The following is a 15,816-nucleotide window of genomic DNA, read 5'->3' as shown; positions in this document are numbered from 1 at the left end:
TTTTTCTTCTGAGACTAAAATTTCTAACTCTAACTCCTCCTAGAGCTTTCAAGCTACAGCCACCAAACTTTGCACAGACCTTCAGTCTGATCTGACTTGAGTTGCTATATCTTTTCTAAGGGATCGGACTTACGATTCTCCTAAACCGTCTGATCAAACATCCCAAAAAAGTCCCATAGACTTACATTCATAGAATGTTTAGGCTGAGTGTTTATTTTCAAATTCTAACTGTCAACAGACCTTTTACGCACTTCCGCATTTTTCGACTGGAAATACGTCAACAAAGTGTATTACAACTTCCTGTTATCGTAGCGGCAGATACGAAAAATAGCAGAGTCAAAGAGTCGCCGTTTCTGTAGTGTTCAAGGCTGTTCGTCTTCCAACCAGAAACAGGCCTACCTTTATAATAGTTTATAATAGTATATATTAGTAACAGTAAGTGAAGAAAGTGTCGTAGCAAGAAGACTGAACACGCAAGAACGGGAAACTTTTGCCAACCGGCATTCTGTCTATATTAAAACCTCCAGTTTGTGAGGCTCCTCGCTCTCTCTCACTGACCTGAAGCATCTACCTCTCACTACTACCTGTCCCTGTAGTACATTTGTTACTTAAACCGCATGTAACAATGAAACATTGCATGTTATCTCATATAGAAATAACGGTACACAACTTTGCAGCAGACTGCTAGTAACATTTACCTAGTACAGCAGCTACACCAAATTACTGGTTGTTATGTTAACCTCATGTCATCTCACTTAAACATAACTTACACACGACATATTCACTGCGATGTGTTAAATCTTATATTACAAATTCACAACCCCTATATTTACAATTAACGTAAACGGAGTTATAGCCGGTTTTGTAGCTAAAGCTTACCTTGATAATTGTGGATAAACTCCGCGCGGAAGATTTTATATCCCTTATCCAGTTTGTTCCCTTTAGTGGACGAATGTATACACACACTCTTCACCACATCGGCGCTGGTGAACTTCGGTAGACAAGTTAGGAAAGTCGGAAACACTCTAGCTGCCATTTCTCCACCAACAACAAAGCTTATACCGGAATTGCGTTTACGCGTTGTTTACGTATTTCCGGTTTTTGCGTAAATGGTCTACTCTCATTCATACAAATACATTACATCATCTCTCAACCTCTCTCAGTCTATCTCTGTCTCACAAAACTCACTCAATAGCACAGACAAACACAACTACACACATACATACACACACACAGACACACAGACACACAACCACACAGACACACAACTACACACAGACACACAACTACACACAGACACACAATTACACACACAAACACAAAATTATATATAACACACTGTCACAAAAACACAAACATGCACACACACACACACACACACACACACACACACACACACACACACACACACACACACACACACACACACAATCACACACAGACACACAACCACACACAGACACACAACTACACACAGACACACAATTACACACACAAACACAAAGTTATATATAACATACTGCCACAAAAACACAGACATGCACACAGACACAACCACACACAACTACACACATACACACAACTACACAGACACACAATTACACACACAAACACAAAATTATATATAACATACTGTCACAAAAACACAGACTCAAACACACACACACACACACACACACACACACACACACACACACACACACACACACACACAAACACACACAGACACAGACACACAACTACACACAGACACACAACCACAAAATTACACACACAAACACAGTATTACACACCCAATCATACTCACATAAACACACACATAAATGTCCCAACTGCCCTAAATGCCCCATTCTGCCCCAAATGCCTCATCTGCCCCAACCGCCCCATTTTGCCCCAAATGCCCCATTTGCCCCAATTGGCCAATTCTGCTCCAAATGCCTCATCTGCCCCAACTGCCCCATTCTGCCCCAAATGCCTGATCTGCCCCATTCTGCCCTAAATGCCCGATCTCCCCCAAATGCCCCATCTGCCCCAACTACCCAATTCTGCCCCAAATGCCCCAACTACCCTAAATGCCCCAACTGCCTCATCTGCCCCAACTGCCTTAAATGCCCCAACTGCTCTAAATGCCCCAACTGCCCTAAATACCCCATCTGCCCCAAATGCCCGTCTGCCCCAACTACTCAATTCTGCCCCAAATGCCCCAACTGCCCCATCTGCCCTAAATGCCCCAACTGCCCTAAATGCCCCATCTGCCCTAAATGCCCCATCTGCCCTAAATGCCCCATCTGCCCTAAATGCCCCAACTGCCCCATTCTGCCCTAAATGCCCCAACTGCCCTAAATGCCTCAAATGCCCCAACTGCCTCATCTGCCCCATTCTGCCCCAACTGCCATAAATGCCCCAACTGCTCTAAATGCCCCAACTGCCCCAACTGCCCCATCTGCCCTAAATGCCCCAACTGCCCTAAATGCCCCATCTGCCCCAAATGCCCCATCTGCCCTAAATGCCCCATCTGCCCTAAATGCCCCAACTGCCCCATTCTGCCCTAAATGCCCCAACTGCCCTAAATGCCTCAAATGCCCCAACTGCCTCATCTGCCCCATTCTGCCCCAACTGCCCTAAATGCCCCAACTGCTCTAAATGCCCCAACTGCCCTAAATGCCCCATCTGCCCCAACGTCCGCTTCGGCCCTAATTGCCCCAACTGCCCTACAGGCCCCTTCTGCCCTAAATGCCCCATCTGCCCTAAATGCCCCGTCTGCCCTAAATGCCCCAACTGCCCCATTCTGCCCTAAATGCCCCAACTGCCCTAAATGCCTCAAATGCCCCAACTGCCTCATCTGCCCCATTCTGCCCCAACTGCCCTAAATGTCCCAACTGCTCTAAATGCCCCAACTGCCCTAAATGCCCCATCTGCCCCAATTATCCAATTCTGCCCCAAATGCCCCAACTACCCTAAATGCCCCATCTGCCCCAAATGCCCCATTCTGCCCCAACTGCCCAATTCTGCCCCCACTAACCCAACTGCCCCAACTAACTTAACTGCCCCAACTGCAGCTCCAGCTATTACTCTCAGACTAGGCTTTCTCAAGCCAACATAAAGTTTGTTCACAAACTTTAACCTCATCTAGTTCTTCTTTTTCTTCTGAGACTAAAATTTCTAACTCTAACTCCTCCTAGAGCTTTCAAGCTACAGCCACCAAACTTTGCACAGACCTTCAGTCTGATCTGACTTGAGTTGCTATATCTTTTCTAAGGGATCGGACTTACGATTCTCCTAAACCGTCTGATCAAACATCCCAAAAAAGTCCCATAGACTTACATTCATAGAATGTTTAGGCTGAGTGTTTATTTTCAAATTCTAACTGTCAACTCTCATTCATACAAATACATTACATCATCTCTCAACCTCTCTCAGTCTATCTCTGTCTCACAAAACTCACTCAATAGCACAAACACACACAACTACACACACGCCCACACAACCACACAGACACACAACCACACACAACTACACACAGACACACAACTACACACAGACACACAATTACACACACAAACACAAAATTATATATAACATACTGTCAAAAAAACACAGACATGCACAAACACACAACCACACACAGACACACAACTACACACAGACACACAACTACACACAGACACACAACTACACACAGACACACAATTACAAACACAAAATTATATATAAAATACTGTCACAAAAACACAGACTCACACACGAACACACACATGCACACACACACACACAAACACACACACACACACACACACACACACACACACAACCCACAACCACACACAACTACACACACACAGACACACAACCACAAAATTACACACACAAACATAATATTACACACACAAACACAATATTACACACCCAATCATACTCACACAAACACACACATAAATGTCCCAACTGCCCTAAATGCCCCATCTGCCCCAAATGCCTCATCTGCCCCAACTGCCCAATTCTGCCCCAAATGCCTCATCTGCCCCGTTCTGCCCCAACTGCCCTAAATGCCCCATCTGCCCCAAATGCCCCATCTGCCCTAAATGCCCCATCTGTCCTAAATGCCTCATCTGCCCCATTCTGCCCAAACTGCCCTAAATGCCCCAACTGCTCTAAATGCCTCAAATGCCCCGACTGCCTCATCTGCCCCAACTGCCCTAAATGCCCCATCTGCCCTAAATGCCCGATCTGCCCCATTCTGCCCTAAATGCCCGATCTGCCCTGTCTGCCCAATTCTGCCCCAACTGCAGCTCCATCTATTATTCTCAGACTAGGCTTTCTCAAGCCAACATAAAGTTTGTTCACAAACTTTAACCTCATCTAGTCTTACATATGAGATGGCATGCAATACTAACTTTTATGTTTATGGTTAAATTAATTTGTTTTTATGTGTGTGGTAAGTTTAAAACATTGTTTATTACAAAAGTTGATTTGCTTTGTCTTGTAAACAACAGGAAAACATGGTTTAATGGTTAAGAACTTTGTCCTTTTTTTGTCCTATATAGTAGGTGTATCCAGTGATAAAGTGTTGTTGTTGATGATGATGTTTATTAAATCATATTCATACTTTTGTTATTATTTTGGGTAAAATAAGCACTTATTTAATGTTAAGTTACCAAAATCACCTTTAAAATTATCTGTATAATCTCATGTATTCTGAATATCATATTTTTTATTTTATTTTTTTTTGCTTCTGCAATGCAAAATTGTCTTAAGCCCACACAAAATAAATGAGAGAAATAAATGTGAAGTTTACAGCGGTGTCATGTTTGATTAAGAATTTCCATCATTACTGTTTCTAGAAAAGCCCTCTTCTTGATGCATTTGCAGTGTAAGGAACCACCAACTGGCCAGGCCAGTCTCACAAAAGGACGTACCTATAGGCACATACTTTTTTATTCTTTTTTTTATACTTTCACGAATTTCCGCGTTTTTTCGTGATTGTATCACGAATTTCTGTTTACTTGTCATTGTCATATTGGTTACTTAACTGTTTTTCCTATTTTCTTACCATTGTCATACAAACATCCTTACCCAAACCCAAATCTAACCCTAACGCCAGGAGAAAATGGTTTAAAATTTTGAAAATATGAAAAATCTAAAAAAATTTATTAATCAATAATTCAAGTGAAATCCTAACGCAAACACCAAATCTAAACGTAAACCAAAGCAGAAATGTTTTGAAAATAGTGAACACGGAAACAGAATTTCATGATACAATCACTAAAAAACATGAAAATTCGTGACAGTATCACAAAAAAGAATACAAAAATTACGTGGTTATAGGTGCTTCTGAAAGAAATTGTCTTCATTTATTAAAATTGGTTTCATTTATTCGAATTTGGTTTAAAATCCTATGACTCTGTGGATAATTGTAATCTGACTTCAATTGTAAATAATAAATAATCTTGCTGATCATAGTTTAATAATAGTTATTTTATCATGGTTATAATATATATATATATATATATATATATATAGAGAAATGCTGATAGATGAAGCTGCTCCATTCTAATTTAAGTTCATACTATTCAGTATAAAGCAAAAGTTTCTACTTGTCTAAGTTGAGGTAGTTCCAGTCTAACTTAAACCAGTGTATTCTCCAATCTAACTTTAACATCAACATCTAATTTCAGTCTTTATCATAAATCCATATAATCAGTGCTGGGCAAGCTACTTGAAAAATGTAGTGAGCTAAGCTACCAGTTACTTCACATTAAATGAAGCTTCACTACACTGAAGTGTAGTGGGAAATGTACATTTCCCCCTGGGAAATGTAGCAAGCTAAGCTACATCAATAGTAGCTTGCTACTTCCAAGCTACTTTTTTTTAACCAGTTTTATTATGTAATTATTTATTCAGTTTCAATTTATCATTTTGGTAATTATAGGCAATACAAGCATAATGTAGGCATAGGTACTTCACATTTTGGGGCTGTTTGCTGGACTTATCCTACTCCCAGAATAAAATGCATGTTTGAGCTGCCTTTATTTAAAAACACCTGGCCCTGACATATCTTAACACAAGGGTCTCCAACGTGGGCCCGCAGGCAGCAGGTAGCCTGCACAGAGTCTGTGAGGTGCCCGCCAAAGCACATTCTATTTATAGTTTCAATTGTAATATTTATTACATGTTTTTATATTAGCTTGGCTTGATGACATAACCCAATCAGAGGTAGAGCACGAGTCTTCACAGAATGCGAGTGGTAATGTTTTGTATGAAATACGGAACAAACGACGTCCTGTGTCGATTCAAATGACACGCCTATTCTCAAATTCAGGACGACTTCAGAAATGTTTGGAAAATTGTAGCTTGTGTGGAAGCTACCTCACTACAGATGTGGTCCTTAAAAATGCGCGTCTCTGAGAGCAGAATGCCGCGAGGACTTCCGAAATTCTGCGAGATCCCGCAGAAGGCAAGTATGACTCGCTGCAGCCTGCGGTGGACATCCAACCCCGCCCACATCCAAGTGTCACGCCAGATGCCACGCCCACGTCCAATACGTCACCGCGTGACTCCCATATATGGCAAAGCGTGGTTCCCCACGGAAACCCGTTGATCCTATCGAAGTATGTTAAAGCAGTTTATTGCAATCTTAGAATCTAAATAAAAGGTTATATTTCGTTTTAACAATACACGTATTCTTATATTTGTAAACGATATCCAAACTAATATGACATAAATTAAATCTAGGTCACCCTCCCCCAATTTCATAAAAACATTATAAACGGAGCTAATTTCATTGGTTAAACAATAACATATGCTTGCTTTACCTTATTCCTTTACAGCATGTAATGATGTAAATTCCCATTTAATATGATCGATTGTAACATAGCCAAAACAAGTTTACATTTAAGTGGACATTACTTTTTAGTATTGTAAATTTGATGCTTAACATATTTTCATGAGTTTATTTTCATTTAATTTTCTAAACATTTGTTCCACTTCATCATAAAGTCTAAATATGTCAATTATAGGATCAATATGCAATAGCATACACAATATACATACATATAGACTAAATAGAGAAATTACTTGTTTTGATAGATTATATAAGATCTTTATTTTCACTGTACATTTGCAATGACATTCTGGTGGAGCAAGCTTCAGATGCCTTCATGATAAATACAAATATATATCAGTTTTCATGTTTAAAACTATACACAAGTTTCATACACTAGACTAGAAGCATTAAGCATGACTGTACAATTTACAATATTCACAACAATATTACAATATACAGTATAATCACAACGAAGTAGCCAATATAGTATAAAACACAACATAATACAGCATAGAGCATAAATGTTCATAGATGTAAACATTGTATGTTTCATTGTGCAATGAAACACAAAGTGGTTGTGTTAGAATTGACAGTGGAGCATAGACGCCAAATGTTAATACTGGAAACATTGTGTAATGAGACCAAAAGTGGCATGTGCTAGAATGTCATATTGCACTTTAGTAGAAGTTTAGTAACATGCCCACCAAACATGAGACGTCTCCCCGACGTGCAGATCATGTCTATATTAGGTCGGTTGGTCCAGGCCCTTATCTGTATGTCTATACAACGTGCAGATCTGGTACAGTATCTGGACGTCGGACTACGTCTAAAAGGGGTTCGGGAAATCAATACAAAAACATTTTATACAAATGTGGTTTATGAGTTCTGAGTCAAAAAACATACAAATCATGTGTATTTTTGTAGAAAAAAATTGTTAAACTGATAAAATAATGTAATCTTTATATATGAATGAGTGTTCAAAAACATAGCACTGCTCATAGATAAAGTTCCACCTTAAATGCTCTCTCTCTCTCTTATTAACAGAGATTTATATGCTGACGTTTTATTGTAAATGTTTTGTCACCACAATGACGATCAGTGATTCCCCCAGTTGGGCAGCCTGACTCCCTGACCTTTCATTGTAGTGTTTGGTCTTCGTAAGAGTGTTTGTTAAAACATGTTATTCATTGTAAAGAAAATTTGTTATATACAGAATCTTACGTGGATCTCACAACTTCACTGAAAGTTTACCAACTGTAATACCACATAAGTCTGTAAATTCATTTTGTAAACCATCTCAATTTCTCAGTTGATTTGAGGTGTCACATCCAACTTATTTAGGTTCATACCACCACTGGGAAGCGCTTATATAAAATTAAAAGTCCAGATATTATTGTCACATATTCAGACATCAAGAATCAGCCCATGAATCACAACAGTGGTGACATTCTCTGGACTCATGAGTTTTTATAATACGCTGGTGCAATGCATTGCAACATGTAGAAAACTCACCATCATTGTGATTCATTGGCTGATTCTTGATGTCTGCATCTGTGTTAAAAAATTCTAGACTTTACATTTTTGATTACAGCCACGAGGGTCAATTTTCCGTTACAGTAGACAGCAGTATGAACCGAAGTATGTTGATTGCAGCTCCAAACAAAACTGGAAGTATACCTTTTAATGAAATTTCTAATGTTTCTTCTGTGTTGTTAGTTCAGTTATATTGTACCACCACTTCTGACCATCAATGTAATTAATGAGCACTTTTCAGTGATGTCGTGAGCCACAAGTAAGTTGCACTGTTAACAAACACTTGGTGCAATAATAATGTGTTTTAACAAACACCAAAATCAAGCACACACATTTCAATATAAAAACAAAGAGTCAAACTACCCAACTACAGGAAACACTGATCATCATGATGGTGACAAAACATGTTCAATAAAACATCAAAATCTTGTAAATCCTCAAAAACGAGCCGTAGAAATGACAAAAAATAAAGTGAATTTGGTTTGTTTAGTCAGTATGGTCCTACTTCAAAACAATGCTTTGTTAAAACAACTTTGTGTAACGATGATGACATTGTTTTAGAGAATGTACGTGTAACAATTAGTCAGCGAGAGCCAACGAGGGAGGAAGAGTGAAGTTCACGTCACTTCACTTCAATTATTGAACGATAGAGAGAGAGAGAGAGAGAGAGAGAGTAAGAGTAAGAGAGAGAAAGAGAGAGAGCATGAGAGAGAAGAAAGAGAGAGAGCATGAGAGAGCGAGATTGCAGATGCAGATAGTGAGGGTGGAACTTGTGCACTTGGGAATTATCTATAAGCAATATTTTTTTTACATTTTTTCATATATAAAGATTATATATACACATCTGATGTCTAAAATGGCCACATTTTAATTAGTTTTACTTTGTGTGGAGGTCCCTTGACATCAATATTGGATGTTCAGAACAGGTCATAAAAAGACGTCATAAAAACTTTCATTCTGGCTCTTCACGGGACGTCGAAATGACGTCTTTTTGAGACGCCTTGCTCAGTGGGTGGCTTTGACTCTCAGAGGTTTTGTTCTTTAACAACTTGACATGAATATGTCCAGGTCACCCAGATACTTTAAGATAAATTAAAAGACACTTCTTGCTTCACTGGGCATTTCTTGTATTTATTATTGAACAAGAATATTTCATGGCCCGTACAGGCCTTGTTCCTCATAACAGTTTGAAATAAACGTGTTCAGATCCTCCAGATATTCGAAAACAAATCCATCTGGAGAAAGACAGGCTCCATCACCTCTCCAAGGAATATCTTGCTGTGACTCTCTATCCAGGACCATGCTGGACCAATGTTCCTTATGAACTTCCACTTTATGTTCTTTCTGTAATCCTGTAATAAAAAATAAATAAAGGTTTATTTGTGGAGCATGCAGCTACAGAGGGAGCTGAAGATGCCTTAAGTTCTTCTGTCATAAAGCATTTGGCATTTCCTTGCGTACTACAGTCTGGCTGCAGTTCAAACAGTAAAAATGGGATGTGGTCCTGCACAGTTCAGTTCTTTTTTTTAGATAAAGTAACCTGTAAGAATGTATCAACAAATTTATCAACACTGTTGAACGTTAATAACGTGCATGTGTGAAGTTCATCTAGGCATATCAAGCTGTATGTGCATAAACTACACAAATGACTCACAGTTTTTAAGTTATCAATGTTTTACATTTTAACAATTTTTCAAAACAAGCTCCCATTGAGTTTTATTTTACTTTGGCTTGACAGATATCTGATACGTAAAGTTAACAGCAGCAAAAGAGGTTACGTGCACCAACTGCGGTAAAGTTGGTTTGATATTCAGACATTCGGACTTTTAGGTTCAATAACTTTGTTAATATGCATTTAATAGTGATAATTTCATCAGATTACACTTACCAATCGAAATGTGCATATATTACAAGCCGTATTTTAGTAAAAGTCGCGGTTTTTAAGAGTCTTTTAAACACGTTAATCTCTATGGAATGGTGTGACGTCATCAGTCTCTGAGGGACCGTCTACAAATTACATGATACTTTTACAACAACCTGCTAAAATTATTGTGAACTGAAAATTTCTGCTTGTATTGATTAAAAACGTTTCAGATGATGTCCTGTGAAGTTTTCATTGTATAACTATTTGCCTTAGATGAAGATTTTTTTTCTGCCACTGTGTTGTGTTGATTTATTAATGTCATAAAGAAGTTCAATAGGTTTGGAAAAGATGGACTGAGTGCTCCAATGAAATCCTATTTTGGACCATACAGAACAAGTTACACCCCAGTTTTTCGAGTTCTTATCTGTTTCTGTTAAGTGTAATAAAGAGTTGAGATCATTATAATAAAACGTGTCAGTGTTCTTCATGTGTTAAATGTTGAATGACAGGGTATACCATCTTTTATATTTTCCTATTTTTCTTTAATTTATTTATTACATTAAACTCTCACAGTATTAACTGTTGTGTTGTGCATTACTTTATGATTTGATTATTTGATATTTACAGTGTTTCACTGTCCATGGTACTGAACTCATCATGTTATTGACTACACAGAAAGCATGTCATCAAACAGAATGTTTATTTAATTATCATTCAATTCTAACTAATTAAAAATAAAATGTTGAAATGTTTTGTAAACAATTTATGTCTCAGATCATTTGGTCTTCGAGCACTGTGTTATATTCACTTCAGTGAGATATGATCTACACTGTAAAAAAATTCTTTAGAAATTGGAGCTGGGTTGCCGGTAATTTGCCGTAGATTTAAATTAGTTTTTAACTGGCAACATTTTGTTCAAAGTTAAATGAACATTAAACATTTACAAGTATTTGTCTTTATAGGGTAAAACTAAAAAACAGCATCAAGCTCAACATTCTGGTAAACAAAATCTGAAGCAAAAAACAGAAAAAGGTTGATGATGACTTCTGGTTGCCAGAATGCTTTGCATGAGGCTGTTATTGTATAGTTTTATTCTGTAAAGATAAATACTTGTTAATATTTAAAATGTATTTAACTTTGAAAAAATTCTTGCCAGTAAATAACATAAATGTAAATCTACAGTTAATTACCGACAACCCAGCTGCAATAACATTGTAATTTCTACGGAATTTTTTTACAGTGTAGTTCAATGGCTTTTGGAAGGAGGCACCTACTCCTCCAAAGCAAGTTGCTTAATATGTCCAATTTATAATAACACAGTTTTCTGTAGGAATTCTGTATGCAACTCTATTTTTTCCTATAGCTTTAGAAACAGTATGGTCACTGCTCAAAAACATGATGGAAAATCAGCATTGTACTCCAAAGAACATATTACAACTTTTAAAAATAAAATTATTTGCTTAAATTGATTATTTATGACAGCACATTTCTTCATGGGAATTCTCTATGCAACTCTATTTTTCAATAACTTTAAAAACAATGGGTTCACTGGTCAAAAGCATGATGGGAAATCAGCATTGTACTTCAAAGAACATACAACTCTAAAATGTACAATTATTTGCTTAGAATTGATTATTTATCACAGCACATTTTATCTATAGGAATTCTCTATACAACTATTTATTTAATAGCTTTGGAAACAAGGGGCTTACTGTACTCCAAAGAACACATTACAAGTTTAAAATGACCAATTATTTGCCTAATATGTCCAATTTATTTATTCTTCAATGCAAAATCATTTTGCTCGAAAGCTCTTAAGAACAAGAACCTGCTACTCTAAAACAAGATGGAAAATGTATTGGACCCTCAAGAATATTTTACAAGGGTTAAATATAAAGTTTTGGCCCTTATGTCAAATTAAGAATAACCTGCTACTCTAAAACAAGATGGAAATGTGTATTGAACCCTCAAGAATATTTTACAAGGGTTAAATATAAAGTTTTGGCCCTTATGTCAAATTAAGAATAACCTGCTACTCTAAAACAAGATGGAAATGTGTATTGAACCCTCAAGAACATTTTACAAGGGTGAAATGCAAAGTTTTGGCTTAATATGTCCAATTTAGAATAACACAGTTCTCTGTGGGATTCTTCAATGCAAAATCCTTTTGTTCAATAGCTTTCAAGAACAAGATCCTGCTTCCCTAAAAGTTTACAAGTTTGAAATTTACAATTATTTGTTTAATATTTCCAATTTATAAAAGAATGCTTCTTTATGAGATTATTCAATAAAAAAACATTTTAAATAAACAAGGTATCAAAAATATATTGTATTATATTGTCTCAGATGTTTAATTTCTAATACAAATCAAAGGACTTAAACACAGTCTTAATGCAGGCCAAGACAATGTGAAGATTTACACACCCAGAAAAAAGGGTCCCATGTACCATTTTATTAGAGATGTGTACCTTTAAGGTAGCAGTTGTGAACAAAAATATTACCCCCCTTGGTAAATATGAGCAAAGAAAGCTGTGAAAATAAAACCACAATGTTTCTCATTTTGAGTTTGAATAAATATATGATAAAAAATATGATGTGGGAAAAAGTGTGGGGGGAATTACACTAAGAAATAAATGGTTTTCTCTAATACACACTGGATACAATTACCCCCCCCCCCCAGAAATTTTTATCAGTAAAATATTTCTGAAGTATATTCCCATTGATATAAACATTTTCTTAGCACATCAAGGTGTCTAGAAACATGATGTTGCCCAACAGTCATATCTTCCAGTTACACAGGAGAATAAATATGATGTAACAAATTCATTTATCACAATGGGTAAAACCAAAGACTGTCAGCAAAAGATTGTTGAGCTACACAAAATAGGTAAGGAAATAAGGTAAACAATAGAAACAAACAAAAAACAAAACGCATCAGTCTTATTCAATAAAGTGTCATTTATAGAGTATCTACTTTATATGCTTTATTCTTCTTTTCTCATTTCATGTTTAAAGGGCCTGACATGAAAATCTGACTTTTTCCATGTTTAACCCTTTAACTGTCACCAACCCCCCCATCCCCCCCCGGAGTGTGTGTGTGTGTGGGGGGGGGGGTGAAAATGTGATATGCACTTTCAAATTCCTAAAACTCTGGAATTCTTTAGTCTGGAAGCTAAATCTTGATCTTGTTTTAGTGCTATAATTGGGTTCTCAGTGCTTCTATCAACTTAGAAAATGTTAAAAAGATCAACCCAGTAACAGTTTTGGTAAACCATTCTCTGCAAATACATTAAAAAGTTAGATAATTGAAATTTGGTTCTCCTTATGATGTCATAAGGAAATCTTATTGTAATAATACCGCCCCATTAAACTGCACTATCCAACCACAGCACAGTAGTGATGGGCGATTTCGAAGCACGCTTCATGAGGCTTTGAAACATTTACAAATCTTTTGATTCGAATCATTGGTTCGGATCTTGCTTCAAACTGGCCAGTCACGTGATTTTAGCAAACTAGGCTTCATTACGTCATAACTGTTTCGAAACGTTTTGAAAATCCGACAGTTCACCACTAGGGGGAGTTGATCACTAATGAACAGTGTAGGTGAACTCGGGTCCGTTTTATTATAAAAGTTCATAAACATTCATCCTTCTGACTAATAACACTACCATTTGTCTACTTTTTGTTTATAGACAGATTTAATGACAAAAGTGTGCATAATTAAAAAGGGAGTTTGTTTTAATGGTTTGTTTGCCATAGATAAAACTAAAAACAAAGTAAATTCTTAAGTAAAGTCTTAAGTAAATTAAATAATTTATTTTTCTTAAAAACATATTTTTAGAACAATCTTGCTATTATTTTGTAAAAAGTGTAAAATGTTTGGACAGATCTTGCTGCTTTCACACTATTTTGACCAGCAGGTGTCACCAGCATGCATGGTGTTTGGAATGCTTCGAAAAACTGAATCAATTTGCGAAGCAAAAAGAATGGTTTACAAAAACTAATTTACTGGGTTGATCTTTTTTGTATTTTCTAGATTGAGAGAAGTACTTGGATCCAAATTATAACACTTAACAGAAAAAAAAATCAGATTTTCATGACATGGCCTTTTGAATAAAGTACAAAAAAATTGTTCCTTTACCAGCAAGCAAGCAGTCTTAATAATACACTGTTGCAATTACTGTAAGAGAAGAATCAGTTCAGTAAGTGTCAAGGGACAAATGCCTAACTAAAGGAAACAGTAATCGCGATAATGGTGACTTCAAATGAATCTAAAACAAACACAAACTGTTGATTTAATGTAACAAAATTGGTGGAAAAATAATATCTTTCTACTAAATAACGTGTGTGAATGCTAAAATAGTTGAGCACTTGTATCTTGTTCTCACAGCAGTTTAGAAGTTTAAAATTTATCATCCATGTTTAGAAAATAACTTTGCAAACAAGTTGTAATTTTAGGTTTCAAACAGAGATGGCGATAAAGTCTTACTTTGAAATTATTTGTTTAGCCAACATAACATTGTAACAGATTAAGTTAAAGGGGACATATTATGAAAATCTGACTTTTTCCATGTTTAAGTGCTATAATTGTGTCCCCAGTGCTTCTATCAACCTAGAAAATGTTAAAAAGATCAACCCAATAAGTTAGTTTTGGTAAACCATTTTCTGCAAGCATGTGAAAAATAGGTCATTATAATTTGGCCCTTATTGTGATGTCAGAATAAGGTAATACCGCCCCCTTTACCTGCACTATCCAACCACAGCACAACCATTTAGTATGGAGAGAAAGAGAGAGATAAAATACTTCACAGCACAATTGAGTTTCAATTGCAACAAACCACCATCATTGTGATCAGTGGTTGCACTTCATCCGCTCATTTGCATTTTAAATGACACACCCAAAACGGCACACTTTTGCTCAGACCTATTTTAGACTTAGTTTACATCTTTAAAGGTGCCCTTCCTCTGGCGTTTTTATTGTTTTAGACTGTTGTCTGAGGTCTACTCGTGATGTTTGCATGATTTTTACATCCAAAAACATCAAAAGAAATAAGTAATAGGCTATTCTGTACCCTGGTATTGAGGCTGGTTAGAGAAGTGATCCGTTTTAATGGGCGGGCTGCATTGACGACTTGGAAGTAAACACCCACTGCTATTATTGGATAACAGTTTTTCGTTCAAACTAACTTTCAATTTAATCTCATGTGTAATCAGTTTAATGTTAAGTGAGTGTCTTAAAGGGGTCATAGCGTGAAAATCAGACTTTTTCCATTTTTAAGTGCTATAATTGGGTCCCCAGTGCTTCTATCAACCTAGAAAATGTAATCAAGATTAACCCAGTAACTTTGTTTGGGTAAGCCATTTTCTGCAAGCGTGTGAAAAATTAGGTCGTTCAGATTTTGCCTGTTTTGTGAGGTAGGTAGCATGGCAAATTATAATAATACCGCCCCCTTTATCTGCACTATCCAACCACAGCACTGCCATAGTGCAGAGAGAAAGAGAGAAAGGAAAAAGTACTTGACAGCACAATTGAGTTTCAATTACAACAAATCACCATCATTGTGATCAGTGTTTGCACTTCATCCGCTCATTTGCA

The 15,816-nt window shown here is 36.9% G+C and overlaps 1 long non-coding RNA gene across 1 annotated transcript in view; it reads left to right on the top strand.

The window, feature by feature from the left end:
- LOC129429037 (uncharacterized) overlaps nucleotides 1-15,816 on the top strand; it is a 164,327-nt gene that overhangs the window by 60,299 nt on the left and 88,212 nt on the right. The window lies entirely within an intron of this gene.

Source organism: Misgurnus anguillicaudatus, chromosome 19 (genome assembly GCF_027580225.2).
Source record: "Misgurnus anguillicaudatus chromosome 19, ASM2758022v2, whole genome shotgun sequence".
Taxonomy (NCBI): Eukaryota; Metazoa; Chordata; class Actinopteri; order Cypriniformes; family Cobitidae; genus Misgurnus; species Misgurnus anguillicaudatus.
The sequence above is the reverse complement of the archived record's forward strand: the minus strand, read 5'-3'. Positions and strand labels throughout refer to the sequence as shown.